This window comes from Manis javanica, chromosome 11 (assembly GCF_040802235.1).
Source record: "Manis javanica isolate MJ-LG chromosome 11, MJ_LKY, whole genome shotgun sequence".
NCBI classification, from domain to species: Eukaryota; Metazoa; Chordata; class Mammalia; order Pholidota; family Manidae; genus Manis; species Manis javanica.
This window is the reverse complement of record NC_133166.1, coordinates 71,179,153-71,196,423: the sequence shown is the minus strand read 5'-3', so window position 1 is coordinate 71,196,423 and position 17,271 is coordinate 71,179,153. Positions and strand designations below refer to the sequence as shown.

At 45.8% G+C, this 17,271-nt stretch overlaps 1 pseudogene; it reads right to left on the bottom strand.

Moving 5' to 3' along the window:
• Nucleotides 1-15,138: 15,138 nt before the first annotated feature.
• Nucleotides 15,139-15,908, bottom strand: LOC108385200 (isopentenyl-diphosphate Delta-isomerase 1 pseudogene; annotated as a pseudogene).
• Nucleotides 15,909-17,271: the final 1,363 nt, after the last annotated feature.

Here is a 17,271-nt window from a genome sequence, read left to right as displayed (position 1 = left end):
ATGTTCTTGGGGTGAAAGGGTTTATACCCAACTTTTTTCCACAGTGGCAGGTCAGTCACTAGAATCCCATCCACTCAGAATCCTGGCCACTCAGAGAGAGTCTGCATGCAGCAAGCCAGTCTCTGCCTCTAGGCCTCTCTGCCCCCGCAGCTGTCTCAGTCTCTGTCCTCGGCACTGCCACCACTCCAGTCTCGTCTCTGCTCTCCTGCAGTTGTGCCACCGTGTCACGCAGAGTACTGGGCGGAGCTCTTCATATAGAGTCAATAATGATGTATTGCCCACATGTGTGTAGTGAGCAAGCCAATCAGGGCCAGGTGAAAATCTTGACCATAGAAACCTCCACTTTATCCACAATCCATTTAATGGAATATTATTCAGCCATAAAAGGAAATGAAGTGCTAACTACACTAAGTGAAAGAAGCCAGTCACAAAGACTACATGCTGTGTGATTCCACATATATGAAATGTCCAGAACAGGCAGATCCATAGACAGAAGTAGATTAGTGGTTGCCTAGTGCTGATGGGGAGGGTGGGGATTGGGAGTAACTACAGGGTTTCTTTTTGGAGTGATGAAGATGTTCTGAAATTGACTGCTTGACACTAGTGATGGCTGCATGACTCTGCAGTGAATACACTAAAACCAGTGAGCTGTACCTTTTAAATAGGTGAATTGTATGGTGTATGAATTATATTTCAATAAAGCTGTAACAGGAAAAAGCTTATTTTCAGATTTTGCATTTTGTCTCAATCTAAAATCTTTAGTAGTCACCTTTTAAAGAATCCTTTCCTTTAAAATGAAGATGCATAGTCAAAGACACTCTACTGGAAAATTTTTAAAGACACCTGCAAACAGACTGACATCAAACCACTTTCCTTCCCACTCTATCTTCTGCCAAACATTCTACTTATTATTCTGCAAACTATGCTGGAAAGAGAAGCTGCTTTTCCTGTTGGAACCAAGTTGCTTCAGGAAGATGCAAATTGAATTTTTGAAAGATTTTGTTTCTTTAGAATGACCCCTAGGAGGGTCACCAAATACTTGTTTCTCCTGAGACCAGGTAAAAGTATCATTTGGTTAAAAACATGACATGAAGGAGAGGATAATTAAACCTATTTCCCATGGCTACAGTAAGAATCAAATGAGATCACTTATGTAGAACACCTGGCCCACATCCCAGCATGTAAACGTCAGCTTGTGCCACCCTGCTTCCCTAAATTGTACCCAGAAGGAACTAAATGTTAGTTGAATTTCTGAAGACACGACTTCTAAGGACATTATGCTATGCAAAATCTGATGTACCCCAGGTTGTTTGTATTAGGGGGAGGGGTGTCTCTTTTTCAGTATGGAAATGGAGCCAAAGCTAAGGAAGAACCACACATTCTTCAAGGAATAAAAGCAACCTCTTTCACCAGATAGCTTATGTTATGAACTATGAAAAAGTTATGATAGATTATCCCAAGGTAGGGTGTGGGGAAAATGGAAGTTCCTATAGCCAGGATCCTCACCTGACCCTTAATTACCTTATAATGTAATTGGCCTACTGCTAGGCTAATGCTTCCACACCTGTTAGCAATGAACTGTTATTGACTGAGTCACTATGTAAAGAGCTCCACCCAGAGCAGAGATAGAGGTGGATTACGGATCTGTAAACTGCTGGATGCAGATATGATTCCAGTGTTTGACCTACTGCCTTGAGAAAAAAGCCAGGTATAAACCCTTTTACCCCAAGAACATTCCATTGTCATTTCTTGGTCCCACCAAATCCATACTGAACTTGCTTGGGGCTGAAACCCTCAGGTAAGACACCATGGAAGGTATTAAATGATGTTCTGTGACCATTGGCCTGGGGACTGTTTGGGGAGCAGGACATACCAGCCTGCCAGCATTGTTTAGTTGTTTCTTTGGTGGAACTTTGGGGATTTCAATGATTGAGGCTGGTCATGGAGTTGGTATATGCCTACATGATCACCTCACTCTAGGAGATTCCCACTGTGGATAAAGTGAAGGTTCCCATGGCCAGGATCCTCACCTGAACCTAAACTACTTGATGATGTAACTGGCCTGCTGCTAGACTAATGCTTCCACACCCATGGGCAATGAGCTATTATTGACCGAGTCACTATATAAAGAGCTGTAGGCAGAGAACAGAGACAAAGGAGGATTATAGACTTGCAGACTGTTGGATGCCAGTGTAATTCTAGTGCTCAACCTATCACCAGGAGAACAAGGCAGGTAATAAACCCTTTCACCCCAAGAACATTCCATTGTCATTCCTTGGTCTCACTGAATCCATAGTGAGCTTGCCTGGGGCTGAAACTCATTGGCAAGATACCCACCTTGAGTCAATTTTAGATTTCTTGATACATGCACCAATTATAGTTTGAGACCTGGAGACAAAGCCCATCCTGTATGATTTCACAGTGGGGGATGAAGAAACCTGGGATTGAGATCTGCAGCCCCTTGGTTGCATGACTTCTGCTGTCACTGCCCCATACCATTTGCCTACAGAAAACTGTTCTGTGCTGATGGAACCCCAGTATACACTGTGGACCCTGTAATAATGATGTGTTGCTGTTTGTTCATCAGTTGTAGGAAATGTCCACTCTGATGAGGATGTTGAAATGGGTAGGCTGTGTGTGGAGTGGAGGCATGTGGGGTCACTATATCTTGCCCTCAATTTTGTTGTAAACCTAAAACTGCTTTAAAAGATAAAGTCTAACAACAACAAAAGCCAAGAGTATAATCTGGTGGAACCCTATGAGTCCTTTCAGCAAGAAAACATGGAGGGTGATTACAGCACAATTAGCTTTGGCCCCCACTGGCCTGGCCCAGCTCTCCTCAGAGCTCCACTGCAGCTGAGCCTCATCTGCAATGCTCCTGCTGGCCCTTCCCCTCATTCTACAGTGTCAGACCTGCATTCCTCTCATCCCACCCTCTGCTTTATCTTTCCAAAGCATGTACCCAAATAAATTTGCATATCTGATTCTGTCATACATCTATTTCTCAGGTGGAGGGAAAAATGAAAGTTCCTACAGCCAAGATCCTCACCTGACCTAAACTATTTGATGATGTAATTGGCCTACTGCATAGGCAATTGGTTATGCACCTGTTGGCAAAGAGCCATTACTGTTAGTGTTACTATATAAAGAGCTGTACCCAGTGCTCTGCTGGGAGGCAGACACTGAGATGAATTGTGAATGTCTCAGAGGCAGATGTGATTCCAGCACTTGACTTGACACCATGAGAATAAAGCTCAGTATAAACCTTTTCTCCCCTAATGTTCTGTTGTTGTTGTTCTGCCTCACTGAATCCAGAGTGAACTTTCCCAGGGCAATATCCCTTAGGCAAGACATCAGGGTACCTGAGCTGGATCCTGAATACCAGGAAACCATCTGCAGAAGCAGATGGAACATGGGGTTTGGGAGTGGGTGTGGGGAAAATGGAAGTTCCTATGGCCAGGATCCTCACCTGACCCTAAACTACTTGATGATGTAATTGGCCTGCTGCTATACTGCTGCTTACATACTTGAAGACAATAAGCTATTGTTGACTGAGTCACTATATAAAGAGCTCTGTCCAGGGCTCTGGGTGAAGGCAGAAATGGAGGAGGATTATAGACCTGCAGACTGTTGGATGCAGACGTGGTTCTTGTGCTCAACCTATTGCTGGGAGAATAATGCCGGTTATTAACACCCCGAGAATGTTCCATTGTCCTTTCTCAGTCTCACTGAACTTGCCTGGGGCTGAAACCCACCAGCAAGACAGTAGGTCACTCACCAACCATCTGGCTGGTGGGCGATGTCCCATCCTAGGTGGAATGTGTGGCATGGAAAATGCCTGGCACAAGGTAACTGAAGATTCTACTATGGTGTCTGAGAAAATGGTTGGTGGAAGATGTTTTGCTAATGGGTTTCAGCCCTGGGCAACTACACTATTGATTCACTGTGACCAAAGAAATTGACAGCAAAACGTTCTTTGGGGTGAAAGGGTTTATTACCCAGCTGGTTCTCCCTGTGGTAGGTCAAGCACTAGCATCTCTGCATCTGCCCAGAGCACAGGGCTGAGCTCTCTACATAGCACGATAATAACTTTTGCCTAAAGGTGTGGAAGCTGTAGCCTAGCAACAGGCCAGTTACAACATCAGGTGGTTTAAGTTCAGTGAGGATCCTGGCCACAGGAACCTCAACTTCCCCACACTCCACCCCTCCAGGATTCTCGCCTTATAATCTACATGCTTCCAATATTCCGCAATGGTCCCTGTGCGAGAAAGCTGGAGCACTGTAACCAGATTCCACAATAGCAACAGAGGATAACAACAACTTAGAGATAATAAAAATTAAGATACAGCAAGATTTTGATACAAGTAACAAAAATTATAATTTTCAAGCCAGAGGAGATTCCTAATAACAAAAATTATAATAATCCTCAAACCAGAGGAAGTTCCCAATCCACAAAGACTTTAGAGGTGATAAGACACATGTTTTAATGCCACCAAAATAGGCAAATCTTGTCCATCAGGTAGGATGCATGCAAGAGAGTGGTCCTATGATAGGACTGTAGCAGGAAGGGGGTCCCTTCCAGGTCTAGTATACCATACTTTTACTCCTTTTCCTGTGGGGGTTACTGAAGGGTCTATATATAATGCTACTGGAGGTGCATGCACTGGCCATAAAGATAAAATAAAACTCCCCAGTAAGATGCTCCTACCTTCTGGCCGTTCAGGATATACTATTGTGATCTTTGGCGGCCACTCTGCTGTTATTCCAGGAATACACAGGAGGCCAGCTTCCAGGCCTTGTCTCCAAGGTGCCAGGAGAACCAGCCATTGTTGGTCCATGTGTCGAAAGGTTCAAGGCTACGTCCACTCAATGGAGTCTCGGGGGTTCAGTGCAGTTGGTGCTGGCAGCAAGATGTTATTCTGGTGGCCGAACCTTGGCTTCAGTGATTCTTCCTTGGTTTGTACTTGCAATTGCAAGAGGGAGGCAGCCATATGTGTTAACATGTCTACAGGGCCCAGGGCTCCCTTTCGGGGTCTCTTGTTCAAACGCCATAGCACAGTCCATAAGCAGACTGACCATCCCCGCAGACTATTGGTATCTGACTTTAGTCTGGGTTTTAACAAGCCACTGTGCCTCTCTATCATGCCTGCTGCGGTAGGGATTGTATGGCACATGAAACTTCCATTTAATTCCCAGCTGTCACACCCATTCCTGCAGTGTATGTCCAGTAAAATGGGTGCCCTGATCACTCTCAATTACCTGTGGTCGGCCACAGGCAGCAAAGAGATGCTCCAGGCCTCTTTTGGTCATCTGCTGGTCTGCACAACGGGTAGGAAAAGCAACCAGAAGTCCAGTAGCTGAGTCCACACAAGTCATCGCATACCGATATCCTTCTGACACAGGTAGAGGCCCAATATAGTCTATTTGCCACCTGACGAGGGGTATAGGCCCCTTAGCTATTGTCCCATGTTGCTGTGGAACTTGATTTAAGTCCCTTTTGGAGCACACAACACACTCGTGCTGGGCTCTACTAACTTCCTTGAAGGTCAAATGCAAGTCCCACTGACAGGCTACAGCCCACATTGTCTTTTGCCCCACATGCAACAAACGCTGATGTAGCCATTGGGCTACATCACAGGCAGGCTTTCCTTCTAACCAACATATCTGGGCCAATTTATCTGCATCATTTCCTGGGGATGCCAGTGGCAAATGACCTGTCACATGGTGTACTGTAATTACTTTAGTCTGACCACAGGCCCATAAGTCTTGCCACAGTTCTTGTGCCCAAAGGGGTTGGTGACCAACCAGGCAGTTGGCATGGTACCAGGTTGGTAGCCACAGGGTCAAGCCCTGATAGACAGCCCAGCTGTCAGTGCAGACAACTATAGTGGAGGGCTCCTGGCTGATCACAAGCCACACAGCCCATAACTCTGCCCATTGGCTGCTCTTCCCCTCACCATCTTCCATCCATATTGCCTCAATCTTAGGATGGAAAGCTGTGGCCCTCCATTTTGGGGTCTGCCCATGGCTGGAGCCATCTGTGTACCATGCATCTTCAGGTATAGGGGCTCTGCCCTCCCAATAGGGACTCTCTGCTACTAATGGTTCAAAAGCAAGTTTTTCCTGCTTTTCACTAGTATATGTCACTGGCCCCAACAAGTGTTGGAGTTCTTCACTCAAGAGCTACTAGAGAGCACACTATGCTGCTGTAAGTAAGCACCCCACTTGAATAGTGTGGGTGTTTGTGCCACACCACTCCTTGGCTTTTGGGTCCAGTCTCATACCCACCCCAAGATGAGATAGGTGGTTATTACCTTTATGGGGGTCATTCCAGTGATGGGTTCTGTAGCCAGCAAGGCATGATACATGGCAGCCAGTTGTTTTTCTATCAAAGTGTAATGTACCTCTGCCCCTTTCCAGAGTTGTGACCAGAGTCCAACAGGTTTGTGAGTTTGTTCAAGCTGCTGCTTGAGACCCCAGCCATAACCTTCTTCAGTGTCATGAACGTCCAGCTCAATCTATGTGCCCTTAGTCCTCTGCAATGGTCCCTGTGCAAGGAAGCTTGAATATTGTTCTCCAGCCTCTCCAGCAAAAAGTCTTGCAGACACACAGACCAGACTCGTGGCTCTGTCTCTGACCTCTACCTCTTTGGTCTCAATGGCTGGAACTGCTGCTCTGGTTTCAGTTGTTGCCATAGCTCCAGTAAGGTCCTATTTGGCTTCCTGTCTAATTTCCTTCCATCTACTCCTGCCCATATTAAGTCAACCCACATCTGAGTCCTCATAACCCTCACGGGGCCCCTCAAATTCATCCTGTGAGTAACAGATCTTATTTCTTTCCGGGTTCTCATTGCATCAGCTACTGTATGTGTCACCTCACGTTTAGTAATTGCTGCCTCAAGGTGGGCTTCACTGTCAGGGAAGACAGCTTTCCCATCTCCGATCCTGACAGAACACTTCCATCCACCCCTAAGTCCCACAGCCACCGGCTCAGTCTGAGTATAGGGGCAGACCATAGAGTGCTCCACGACCTGGGGAGGGGGCTGCTCCTCTCCTTGGGGAACTTTCAGCTGCTGGGTCTTTATTTTCTTTACAACCACTGTGCATGCTTTCAGTACAGGAGGGACCAGTGCCTCCAGCACCACCCCTTCATCCTTTCCAAGCTCCTCCATTTCTGGGGCTGATGGCACCTTTCTCTCACATCAATGCCATTTCCCTCCTCAGGGAATCCACAGAGGTTTGCAGCTTACGTTCTCGTGCCACCATTTCTTGGGTCTCTTCTGTAGACCTCTTTAATACTGTGAGAAGCATCTAACCCACAGTCCCTGCTGTGTCCCAGGCACTCTGCTTCTCAAAGGATCTGCTTGCTATACTAAGGGCCACCCCTACAGCCTCAGGTCTCACCTCCACTTGCCTCCAGTCCTGGGGTGGGGCCCAGCCCTCTAGGAGGCAAGCCACCTCAGACCACATATTCATTGGGAGATGATCCACTGTCTCCCCATTCACAGGGGCAGCCCACTGAAGCACCCTTCCCATAAGGGCAGCTTGTCTTTTTCCTTGGTCAACAGGAAACCCTGCCGACTTTCACCAATTGTCTTGCCAATGGGTTTCAGCCCTGGGCAAGTTCACTATGGATTCAGTGGGACCAAAGAAATTTACAGCAAAACGTCCTTTAGGGTGAAAGGGTTTATTACCCGCTGGTTCTCCCTGCAGTAGGTCAAGCACTAGTGTCACTGCATCCGCCCAGAGCACTGGGCTGAGCTCTCTACATAGCACAATAATAGCTTAATCCTAAAGGTGTGGAAGTGGTAGCCTAGCAACAGGCCAGTTACATCATCAGGTGGTTTAAGTTCAGTGAGGATCCTGGCCATAGGAACCTCAACTTCCCCACAAAGATGTCTTGCCGATGGGTCTGAGCCCTGGACAAGTTCATTATGGATTCAATGAGACCAAAGAAATGACACAACATTCTTGGGGTGTAAGGGTTTATACCCAACTTTATTCCCATGGTGGCAGGTCAATCACTAGAATCCTGTCTACTCAGAGTGAGTCTGCATGCAGCAAGCCGGTCTCTTCCTCTGAACCTCTCTACCCGCACAGCTGTCTCAGTCTCTGTCCTCGGTGCTGCCACCACTCCAGTCTTATCTCTGCTCTCCTGCAGCCTTGCAACTGTGCCATCATGTCGCCCAGAGCACTGGGCAGAGCTCTTTATGTAGAATCAACAACAGTGTATTGCCACTTAAGTGTAGTGAGCTAGCTGACAAGGACCAGGTGAGAATCCTGCCACGGGAACCTTCACTTTATCCACAGAAGGCAACACCTTTGCTGAGTGGTGATTCTGCTGGAAGACATGAGGGGCTCCTGCTTACAAGGAGCATGGAGCTGGCTGCATGTTACTAAGCTATATGAGGGCCCTGGAGAGGAGAAATGAGAAAGAAGTTACCACACCCCTGAAAGCTGAGTGGGGAGTGACAAGGCACCTTTGGTATCTTACAGAGGGGCCCGGATAGCCCCCAAGAATAGTGGGAGCAGCTGAGGGCAAAAGCAGGACTTAATACTTAGCATCATTGAGCACAGAGACATTTAAATACTTAGCCAGGGCAGGTTTGTTATGCTTAGGTCAGTGCCCTAAAGTCAGAGAACATCTGGGAAGGCAATACCTGAAGGGTACCCACCACTAAGGATCTGGCCCTGCAGACTCTTCTGAACCCACAGAGGTAGATGTGCCAGCTCCTCCTTTGAAAGCCAGCACTCCTCCATGTAAGTAGAGACATGCAGAATCTTCTCTGACAAAACCTCCTCTCTTGGCTGCCAGGCTGATAACCGGGTTAAACCCAGCATAATCTGGCTGTGAACACGCTGGAATTGAAGAGGAAGGAGAAACATCACATCCTGATGGAGCTTCCAGAATTACCCAGAATGTACTTGTACGGAGACACCTGTGTTGAATGTTGAGGGCTGTTGATTGAGAAGACCATAATCTAAAACTGGATGAGCAAGAGTTCACTGACAGGGGACCCTTTCTCAAGATGTAGAATTTAATGCCCTGACAAGAGTCTCAAGGGATGCTAGGGTGTCACTGAAAAGCCCAGTGAAAGCAATGGGCTACACTGAATGAAGAGGAAATTCCTCTTTTTGTGCTTGAGTTTGAGGATAGAAGCAGAGCATTCATGCTCTAGTTTCCCTGGCAGGTGATGTGGGGAGGAATAAAAAGCCTCAGGGAGGTGGTGTGGATAAAATGAGAGTTCCTGTGGCCAGGATTCTCACCTGGCCCTGGTTGACTAGCTCACTGCACACCTGTGGGCAATAGATGGCTGTTGACTCTATATAAAGAGCTTCACCCAGTACTCTGGGCATGACACAGTGGCATGGCTGCAAGGCTGCGGGAGAGCAGAGCAGAGGCTGGAGTGGTGGCAGTGCCAAGGACAGAGGCCCAGAGGATGGTTGTGCGGGATAACTGTGCAGAGGCCCAGAGGATGGCTGTGTGTGTAGAGGGGCCCAGAGGCAGAGACCGGCTTGCTGCATGCAGACTTGCTCTGAGTGAATGGGATTTTAGTGACTGACCTGTCACCTGGAAAAAAAGTTGGGTATAACCCTTTCACCCCAAGAATGTTTTGCTGTCAGTTTCTTTGGTCACATTGAATCCATAGCAAAGTTGCCCAGGGCTGAAACCCACTGGCAAGACAGCAGCCCACAAAGCTTCTGCTTCATATCTACTATCAAAAGAAGGCAAGACTGGAGCAGTAGGAGGATGAGGACAGTCACCATCTAAAAAGTCATGATTCCTGGCTCAGTTCCCAGGTGTCTCACCTGAGGAGGATTTCCCCTAGGCAAGTTCACTCTGGATTTGGTGAGACCAAATAACAATAGAATGTTAGGGGTAAAAGGGTTTATACCAAGATTTGTTCTCACGGTGGCAGGTTGAGTGCTGGCATTGGGTCTGTCTCTGGAAAGTTCACAGTCTATCTGTCTCTGCCTCCAGGGAGAGCACTGGGCAGAGCTCTTTATAGAATAACATCAACAGTAATGGCTCATTGCCAATGGATGTGGAAGCAGGCCAGTTACATCATCAAGCAGTTTAGGTTCAGGTGAGGATCTTGGCCATAGGAACTTCCATTTTCCCCACATTCCACCCTCCAGGATTCTCACCTCACAATCTACACACTCTCAATCTTCCGCAATGTTCCTTGTGAGAGAAAGCTGGAGCATTGTAACCAGATTCCACAACAGCAAAAGAGGACAACAACATACAGGTAACAACAAAAATTATAATAATCCTCATGCCTGAGGAGATAAATTGCCAACAATTGGTCATTCCAGCTGTATTCAAACCAGTCCCAATTCATGACGCAGTTTTTATGGGAGGCCTGTAGTGGAACTGATAAGGAGCTCTGTGCACACTCAGCAGGCAGCAGTTTTTGCTAGGATGTGTGCCCAACCCATGAAGATGTTAGAAAAGATTAAACTTAAGGGTGATAGAACACATATTTTAAATGACACCAACATAGGCAAATCTGGCCAATCAGGATGCATGCAAGAGAGTGATCAGAAAGGGGTCTCATCCAGATCTAATATACCATACCTTTACCCTTCTCCCTGTGGAGGCTTCTGAGGGATCTATGTATAGTGCTACTGCAAGTGCATGCACTTGCCATAATGATAAAACAAAACTCCCTTGTAAGATGCTCTTACCTCCAGGCTGTTTAGGGTACACTACCATGATCTTTGGGGGCCATGCTGCTGTTATTCCAGGACTACACAGGAAGTCAGCCTCTAGGCCTTGTCCCCCAGGTGCCAGGAGGGCCAGCCATTTCTGGTCTATGTGTCAAAATGTCCAAAGCTCTGTCCACTCAACAGAGTATCCAGTGTTTAGTGCAGTAGCTGGCAGCAAGATATTGTTCTAGTAGCCAAACCTCAGCTTAATTGATTCCTCATTAGTTTGTACTTGCAGTTTTACAGGGGAGGCAGACATGTGTGCTAGCATGTCTACAGGGCTTAGTGTTCCCTGCCAGGGCTTCTCATTCAAATGCCATAGCACTACCCATAAGCAGAATGACCATCCCTGTAGATTACTGGTGTCTGACTTCAGGCCAGATTTTAACAAACCATTATACCTCTCTATCATGCCTGCTGCAGTAGTATTGTATAGTATATGAAACTTCCATTTTTATTCATTCTTATAGTGCATGTCCAGTTAAGTGGGTGCCTTGATCACTCTCAATTACCTGTGGCTGGCCATAGGCTGCAAAGAGACGCTCCAGGCCTCTTTTGGTCATCCACTGGTCTGCACAATGTGTAAGAAAAGCATCCAGAAGTCCTAGCTATGTCCACACCAGTAATGACATATCAATACCTTTCTAACATGGGAAGAGGCCCAATATAGTTTATCTGCCACCAAATGATGGGTATTGACCCCTTAGCTATTGTCCCATGTTGTGTGGGACTCAGTGTAAGTCCCTTTTAGAGCATATAATGTACTCCTGCCAGGCTCTGCTGACTTCTTCAAAGGTTAAAGGTAGGCCCCACCAACGGGCTACAGCCCACGTTATCTTTTGTCCTGCATGCAACAAAAATTGATGAAACCAATGGGCTACCTAAGAGGCAGACTTTCCTTCTAGCCAGCACACCTGGGCTAGTGTGTCTGCTTCATCATTCCCTGGGGATGCCAAAGGCAAATAGCCAGTCACATGATATACAGTAACAGTCTTAGTCTAATCAGAGGCCCATAAGTCTTGCCATAACTCTTACCTTCAAAGGGGCCAGTGATCAACCAACCAGTTGGCATGGTACCATGTCAGTAGCCACAGAGTCAAGCCTCGATGGATGGCCCAGCTGTCAGTGCAGACAACTATTGGGGGGAGCTCCTAGTTGATCACAAGCCACACTGCCTGCAACTCCGCCCAGTGACTTCTCTGCCCCTTACCATCTTCCATCCATATTGTCTCAGTCTTAGGATGGAAAACTACTGCCCTCCATTTTGCAGGCTGCCCATGGATGGAACCATCTCTTTACCATGCATCTTCAGGAATAGGGGCTCTTCCCTTCTGGTAAGGGCTCTCTGCTACTAATGACTCTAAAGAAAATTATTCCTGCCTTTCACTAGTATATGTCACTGGCCGTAACAGGATTGGAGTTCTTCACTCAATGTGCTATCAGAGAGGGTGCTACGCTGCTATAGTTATCCTCCTCAGTTGGCCAGTGTAGGGATTGTGCCATGCCACTCCATGGATTTTGGGTACAGTCTTGTTCCCACCCTGCAATGGGATAGGTGGTACTTACCTTTTTCAGAGCCATTCTGGTGATGGGCTCCATAGCCAGCAAGGCATGGTACCTGGCACCCTATTATTTCTCTATTAAGGTGTACTATACTTCTGCTCCTTGGTCCTCAGTGGCCAAAACTGCTGCTTTGGCTTCAGTTGTTGCCACAGCTCCAGCAAGATTCTATTTGACTTCTTATCCAATTTCTCTCTCTGCTCCTGCCTCTATTAAATCAACCTACATCTGGGTCCTCATGACCTACATGGGGCCCTTTAGACCCTTCCTCTCAGTAGCAGACCACACTCCCTTCTGTGCCTATGTTGCTTCAGCCTCCCCCAAATGTGATCCATTTTGGGTAACCACATTTATGGGCTACCCTAAGTGAGGGGCAAGAATGGCTATTAAGGGCCCAAAGAGGGACAAGAGAGCCATTTGCAGCAACATATCCCTCATCCCTGCCATAAATAGCTCCTCCTCAGGCCATAATTTACTGGGTTATAAGTGTCATTTTTCATGCCTAACTCCTCTAACACCTGTTGGAGCTTGATGTATTTCTGCCATTTAGCTGGGGGAGGATGGTGAGTCACCCTGATTGGCCATACGGTGCAAAGTGCGGCCATTCCTGGGGGCCTGGTGTGTACTTTGCAGTCATTGCCGCAAGGCAGGATGAGTTGCAGGGAAGCCAGCTTTCCCATCTCTGACGCAGACAGAATGATCCCATGCACTCCTACATTCCAAAGATGCAGGAGCCCGGCTAATATGGACTCTGAGGGTTTCTGCTAAAACTGGGACCCCAAATCTACCAGCTCAGCCTGTGTATGGGGGTGGAGCATTGAGTGCTCCATGACCTGGGAAGGGGGCTGCACCTGTCCCAGAGGAACCTGCAGTTGCTGTGTCTTTATTTTCTTGACTACAACTGGGTGGGCTTTCAATAGAGGAGGTACTGGTGCCTTTGACACTACCACCTCTACCTCCTTGTTCTTCCCTGGCTCTGCCACCATTTCCAGGGCTGACAGCAGCTCTCTTGTTCCAAAGAGTGCCTCCTTTGCTACATCCTTTATCTTTTCAGAGTGCCTCACAGCGATGCTATCTCAGTCTTCAATAGCTCTTACTTTCTCCTCAATACCTCTCAGCTGGTGTTCTCATGTTGCCTCTTCTTTTGCTTTTCATAGGAATATGTCCTTTTCCTTCATGGCCTTTGTCTCTTCCACAGCACCTTGAAGCACTGCTGTCTCATTCTGCAAAGAATCTTTGACCTCCTCCACAGCACCTCACAGCTCGTGTTCTTGCACTGCCTCTTCCTGTGCTTCTTATGGGGCTACATCCTTCTCCTTCATGGCCTTTACCTCTCCCATAGTGCCTCACAGTGGTGCCATCTCATTCTTCAACAAATCTTTTACTTTATCCACAGTACCTCTCAGCCTGTGTTCTTGTGCTGTCTCTTCTTATGTTACCATTACATCCTTCTGTCTCCATAGCACCTCACAGTGACACCATTTCAATCATCAACAAATTTTTTCCTCCCTTCATGACCTTTACCTCTTCTTGTGGTTCCTACAGCAGTGTATTTTTCTCTTATGTGGCCCTCTTAAACCTTGTGAGGAATAGCCAACCCACAGTTTCCGCAAGCACACATGCACTGTGTTTCTCCAAGGACCTCCCTATTTTGCAGAGGGCCTCCTCTACTGTCTCAGATGTCATCTCCACTTCCCCCAAGTCCTGGGGCGGGGCCTACTCCTCTAGGAAGCAAGCCACCTCAGACCGTATGCCCACTGGGGGATGCCCAGGTATCTCTCCATCTATACGGGCAGCCTACTGAAGTATCCTCCCATGAAGGCAAATTATTCTGTTTTTTGGTCTGCAGTGAGTCCTGCCAACTACACCAACTATCTTGCCTGAGGGGGATTGGTCCCAGGCAAGTTCATTCTGGATTCGGTAAGACCTAATAACAATGGAATGTTAGGAGTAAAAGGGTTTATACCAAGTTTTATTCTCATGGTGGCAGGTTGAGTGCTAGAGTCATGTCTGTCTCTGGCAAGTTCACAATCTATCTTTGTTTCTGCCTCTGGGGAGAGCATTAGGCAGAACTGTTTTTTATATAGTAACACTGACAATAATGGCTTATTGCCAATGAGTATGTAAGCATTAGCCTAGCAGTAGGCCAATTACATCATCAAGTAGTTTAGGGTCAGATGAGGATCTTGGCTATAGGAACTTCCTTTTTTCCTACACCAGGCCTGAGCCTAATTTTGGACCTGGAACCATTGATTGAAGAGATGACCAGGTACCTTGAAAGAAGGCATGTTCCACTCTATGGCAAGTGTACACTGTAATGATTCCTAGCATTCCTCAAGGACTCAGGTGACTGTATTGAGGAGAGGGGGATACCCAGATATTTCAAGGACCACTGAGCACATGGTCTGAGTTGACACTGACAGTCATAGATAGACCTAAAGTCATAGTAAACACCCTTTAAAGTTGGGGCAAACAGGGTAGAGTTCTTACAGTAGGTCCAGTGGGTCTGGGCACACTTGCTAGTCATTTCCCCAGGCCCTGAGAGTAAAATTTGCAGTTGGAGTAAGCCCCCTCTCTGGGTCATTGGCTGGAGGGTAAGAGCTACTCTAGCAGGGAAGTTTAAAAAGGAAAGCAGCGGCCTCTGGGGCTACACCCACAAAATATTAAATTCAAACCAATATCAAATCCTGAGGGTGAGAATGGTGAAGTTTAGTGCCACCATTAAAAATCTAAAAGATGTTGGGTTTTGGATCTGACATTTTTAATCTTCCTAAGTGTAATCTGGACACATTTGTACCTGTTAAATCATTCATTCACAATTTCATGTTCATTATTTTTCATTTTCAACAAATTAATTCAAATAGCATTATCTCACCATGTAGAAAGTCTGTGCAATCATTTTAAACCATGAAGTTGCCTTGATTTCACCACTGGTTGCTTTACCCAGAAGCTCTTCCAGCTTTTCCTTTGACACATAACAATAGCTCTCAGTCTCACAGGGATCTGGACCTGAGTTACAGTCTTCCTCACAAACAAAATGTGATCAATTTCATGTTCACCCCATGTAGAATCAGATTGAGCCATGCAGTGAATTTTGTTAAGGAATCAACGTCTTCTGGGGAAACGAGTTTCATAGGAACTCCTACTTTGCCTTTTAAAGACCTGCATGCTGCCTTTCTTACTCCAAATCCATCCTTTTCTTCATGATCTCCTGAATGACCTGATGGATAATTACCAGTATCAGTAAAACAACTGGGAAGGGAACTTTAGCATCTAACCTCTCCTGTAATAGTACCTTCTTTTTCTAAAATTAAATTATCATTGATATGCAATCTTAAATTGGTTTCAAGTATACAGCACAGTGGTTCAACAGTTACCCACATTATTAAATCCTCACCCCTACTAGTGTGGTTACTATTTGTCAGCATAGGGAGATATAGCAGTACCTTATTTTCTGTGTTGAATAAGATGACACTTCAGGTTCAATGCAATAGTCCTCTCAATGTTTTCATTCAGGTGACAATTCATTTTGGTTCGAGGTCAAATTTTATTGTCATTTTCATCAATAAGAATACATATCACTGCCAGACACTGAACCAGTTACTCATCAAAATTGTTAATATTTATTTCAAGCATTGTGAGCATGCGTCTGTTTGTCATAAAGATCCTTGCTCCAGCTGCAGTAAAGGGTCCTGTGGTAATAACCAAACAAATGCTGTGGGGCTTAAAATGTGTCTCCTCTGGGAACTGCAGGTCACCATCAATTGGCTCAGAGGTTACTCCTACCCAAGATTTTCCTTCTCACACTTTGCCACAGATGATTGGTTCAAGGATGGGAAATTAAATCAGTGAATCTCTCCTGTAGGGATTGGGAAGGAGATCCAGAGTGGATTCAGTCACTTTCCAAGTGGCTACATGATAAGGCACAAACTTGTCTCTCCCTCTGCCTATTTCTTCCACCCTGTTGCTAGAAAAAGCAAAAAAAGCCAGTCCACAAAGAACATAAAGTGATAGACCCATAGAAGACTGGGAGAAGAGAGGGAGAGAACCCTATCAGTGTCCTGGGCCAGGCTGCCTTTCTCTCCTTCCCCTGGCCTGGCTGCACTCCTGCTCTGGGATTATTTGTACCCCAAGACCTCATTAGCCTATATTTCCATGCTGTACCTAAACTGCATGTGTGCAGAGGATGGGAGGCAAAGAAGAAAGATGAAGACAGCTTAATTTATTTGGGGTATGGGATCATGGGTGAATGTTGGGTTTTATTTTTATTTCTACAAGTAGTTTGTACCACAACCAATTTTAAGATTTTTTAAATTGAAACTTAACATGCATTTAGTAACATGTTTGTATTAAATATGTAACATATTGATGATTTTTTCTTTTTAAATCAACTTTACTGAGGTAAAGGTAATAAATTATAAAATGTACCCATTTTAAGTGTCCATTGATAAATTTTGACACCTGTGCATCACTATAATTAAGATACACATTTCCATTACCAAAAATGTTTTGCTCATAATCTTTTGCTGTCAACCCACTGCCTCCCAGTATTAGACAACACTGATCTGATTCCTGTCACAATATAGTTTTACCTGTCCTAGAACTTTATATGAAAAAATATACATATACATGTATTCATATGTATACATATGCTCTTTGGGTCTCAATTCTTTAGCTCAGCAATATTTTTGAATGTCATTCATGTCTGCATGCATCAGTAGTTTGATCCTTTTTATTGCTGAATAGTATTCCATTGTCTGGACAGACCACAGTTTGCTTATCTATTTGCCTGTAGATGCACATCTGGTTGTTTCCAGTTTGGGGCTGCTTTTATGAATAAAGTTACCATGCATATTGAATGTTTGTGTAAAAGCATTTGTGGTCATGTGTTTCCATTTCTCTTGGGTAAATTCCTAGGAGTGAAATGTCTGGGTCATGTGGTAGGTATATGTTGACAGAACCTGACAGATAGTTTTCCAAAGTGACTGTGCAGTTTGAC